The following is a 4,145-nucleotide window of genomic DNA, read 5'->3' on the forward strand; positions in this document are numbered from 1 at the left end:
GACATAATAATAATAATAATAATAATAATAATGATAATAATGGTGTAACATTAGTACGAATGCACAATTTGTTAGCATTTGTCTAAATATTGCATTGGTATGGTTTGTCAGCATCAGAGCATCGATGTGCTGAGTAACTGTATTTGTGAGATTTGCTGGAATTAATGACCGAGTGTAATTTGTTAGCTTCAATGCACAGGTAGGATTTGCTAGTATTAATACTTGATAATCAAGAAATCCCGCAGAAGTTGATGAACCTCATCGAGAACAGGCAGGATAGGACAGGCTGCAGGGTTGTACATGATGGCCAGCTTTGACATCTAGATCGGTGTGAGACAGTGATGTTTGATATCACCTTTTCGCTTGATCTTGGCGATCGATTGGCTGACGAAGGAAGCAACCAGAGGACACAGAAACGGCATACAGCGGACCCCATGGACACAGTCGGACGATCTGGACTTTACAAATGACTTGGCACTTCTGTCGCACACCCAGGAACAGCAAATGCAAGCAAAGACTTCAGTTTAAAACAGCCTACCAGAGTCTGTTGGATTGAGGATCCACCCCGGAAAGTTAAAGGTCCTAAGAATATACGCGCAGCAAAAAAAAGCAAGTGACAATAGAAGGAAATGCACTAGAAGACGTTGAATCATTGTGCTGTCTTGGGAGTATGATTGACAGAGAAGGAGGAATAGGGGCTAAAATAAAGTTCCGTATCGGAAAGGCACAGACTGCTTACATATCTTTGAATAGAATTTGGAAGACCAGGGATATCCTACTTCGTACTAAGCTGAGGATTTTCAACTCAGATGGGAAGTCAGTCTTGTTGTGTGGATGTGAGACATGGATGGCATCTCAGACTAGCATAAAGAGGATCCAGGTTTTCTTGAACAAATGTCAAAGAAAACTACTGAGGATCAGATGGACAGACAGGGTCACCAACGAAGTAGTGTTGAGGAGAACAAGACAGAGCCCAGTCATAGGTGACGTGAGAAGAAGGCAGTGTCGATGGATTGGAAATACTCTCAGGAAGGCAGCTGTATAACAAGGAAAGTGTTGGATTGAAACCCACAGGATAAAAAAATCAAGGGGAAGACCACGTGAAACCTGGAGAAGAGCCACAGAAATTGATGTACAGAATTGTGGGAAGACATGAAATAACATAAAGAGGCTATCCCAGGATAGGGAAAGGTGGAATGCGTTTGCTCGAGGCATTTACCCTGATGCGGGGTGAGAAAGGCAGTGATGATGATGAATGCGTGAGTATGATTACTATAATTTATTAATCCCAGGCACATTATAGAAAAAATTGTAAAATCTTTATTAAATAAGATGTATTTGATACATTTGAGAGCGGCCAGTCTTTCCTTCACGGTGGAGCAAAAGCTATTACATCGGCACATAAATTTCATCGAATTCTCAAAAAATCAAACGAGTCTGATTTTTTAGATCGAAACTTGATTTTAAGTAGGTGCGTGAATAAACAGAAGCATATCGACACAATAATGCTCATACATTTAGTCCTGGGAAAAGTAAGGCAGCCAGACAGCCAGCCAGCCAGACAGACAGACAGACAGACAGACAGACAGACAGACAGACAGACAGACAGACAGACAGACAAACAGACAGACAGACAGACAAACAGACAGTAAAGACAGTAGCCCCGTCCAAGCTCAGGCAGGCTTTGACAGGTTTGATGAACACAAGTAATCAAAAGGCTGCTAGATCTAGTACGGTACTACGTTTTGCCATATCTCTCGACTGTACGTGGAATGCGATACGCATATTCTACTTTGGGGCCAAATGTGATGTAGGGTGGACCGGCCACCACCAAAATGCACAAAGGTCAACTATTAACATAAATGCATGTATGTGATTTGCTAATACCTAATTCCATTTGGTTGGTAAGTAACAAATCTAAATAATACTGTTGATTTGTCAAGCATTTCACAAAGTGTAGGTGGGATAATGTTAACATCTGTACAACCGATTGATTTGTGAGCACTGACGCATCTGTGTGAATTGTTAAAGGTACGGGTCTTTGCTTCGCACGCTACAGGCATGGTTCGATTCCCCTTGTCGAATAGATCATTTGTCTTTCTCCTAGGATGTAACCCCACTCGGCCTAGGTTCGTCCTCACTGAGAGGGTAAAAAGCATTGAAATGTGTCAATGAGGGCTTGAAGCACCGCGCAAACTAGTAATTTGTGTGCTTCGAACATCATTCAAGGGAAGTAAGTCCATTATGCCTGGAGCTAAATTAGTACGACACCAAATGTCTCCCCCTCCCTCTCTACAACCAATTCAGATCAAGTGGCAAAAATTATTATCACCATGGACTGCGCTTTCGGCTATCTTGGTTTCTACATTCGAAGAAAAAAATCAATGAGTATATAATATAGAAGTGAAGAGTGAAAAAAAAAATAAGAAAAAAGAAAATAGTAGAAAAGAAAGGAGGAAAGAAAAAAAAACCCCCAACAACAACAAAGAAACAAACAAATAAATAACCAAGCAAACAAGCCAAGCAAACTGATGGATGCTGGAAATTGATGGAAACAATGAAACGAAATGAAGACAGCATCAATAAAAAAAATTTAAAAAACAATTTAATGTAGTAAAAATAACTGGAAAAGAAAAAAAGTCATAGAGAAAGAAAAACAAATGAGATGTACTCACGCGTTGTCACACCCCTTGAGCAACCGTTGAGGACGTTATAGCCGGAGATGCACGTCGATGAGTATCTGAGACTGGGAGTTCTGTGCTCAGCTCGGCCAGCTGGCTGATCATCTGTTTCACCATCGGCCGACTCTTCACCTTGTTGTTCGGCTCCAGCTGTCGCTGATCCACCATCCAAGGTCCCGTTTTCCTGAGTCTCGAGGGAGTCCGAAAGTTGGACGCCGGGCCCTTCATATCGTCGTGTGTTCTCTTTAGCATGGTTGGTCTCTGGGTTCTTTCCTTCCTCCCGTCTAGGGTACCTTTGCCTATTGGTCGTCGTTGTTCTGGCAAATGCAGGACGACGGGTGTTCGTAGTAGTGGGATTGTTTCGGAGTGTGAGAGGCTCTATGTTGCAGACCTCATGGCTGTCCCAACAACAGTCGTCGTAGAGCTCACAAAATTTGTCACAGAAGCAGAAGGTTGGGGAACTTTGTCCGATTCTGGAGACCCCCAGTTGCCCTGGGGACATCATTTAAGAAACTAAACATTGTTTGTGTATTGGTGTGCCACTTCTTCCTTGGCTTCCTTGTGAGCTTATGCTATCTGTTTCTATTTCTGTTTCTCTCTCTCTCTGTCTCTCTCTCTCGCTCTCTCTCTCTCTCTCTCTCTCTCTCTCTGTCTTTCTCTCTCTCTCTGTCTTTCTCTCTCTCTCTCTCCCTCCATCTCTCCTTACTCCCCCCTCTCTGTCTCTGTTCTCTGTCTCTTTCACTGCTTCTCTCTATGGGTCATGTTCTATCTCTGTGTGTCTCTCTCAGTCTTTCTCTGTTTCTCTTCTGTGTGTGTGTGTGTGTGTGTGTGCGGGTGTGTGCGGGTGTGTGTGTGTGTGTTTGTGTGTGTGTGTGCGTGTGTGTGTGTTGTGTGTGTGTGTGTGTGTGTTTGTGTGTATTTCCCTATATCTCTCCGCCACTCTCTGTCTTTCTCTCTCGCTCTCTCTCTCTCTCTCTCTCTCTCTCTCTCTGTCTCTCTCTCTGTCTCTCTCTTCAAGTATTATTTATTTAATTTAATGATAATGTGGGGTTTTTAAAGCTCCGTCGACACAACTGAGATAATGTCGGAGGTCGTTGAGTGGGAAGCAGAACATACTTGATGTGTGAGTCAGAATAACGGCGGCCTCAAATCGCCGGGAGCGGGTTCTCGTTGACTGGTGTAAATATGTATCCCGTCAAGTACTGTAGATGCTTTTACACTACCCTCCCCCCGTCCACAATGTTTTGATCATTTAGGAGGCGGGCTGCATCGACCATGTCTGGTAAGGCAGACCGGGATCAGTGGAATGCAATAGCCAGGCGGAAAGACGGAGTGGGTGGTTGGCGGGTGCTCTGGCGTGGTTTGCACCTTCTTTCCTATCAAACATCCATCGTCCTTAATCTCTCCTTCTTTTTTTCTTTTTTGTGTAGGTTACTCATGATGTATTCTTCGGCACTTATTTGA

The sequence above is a fragment of the Aplysia californica genome, unplaced genomic scaffold, assembly GCF_000002075.1.
Source record: "Aplysia californica isolate F4 #8 unplaced genomic scaffold, AplCal3.0 scaffold00201, whole genome shotgun sequence".
NCBI lineage: Eukaryota > Metazoa > Mollusca > Gastropoda > Aplysiida > Aplysiidae > Aplysia > Aplysia californica.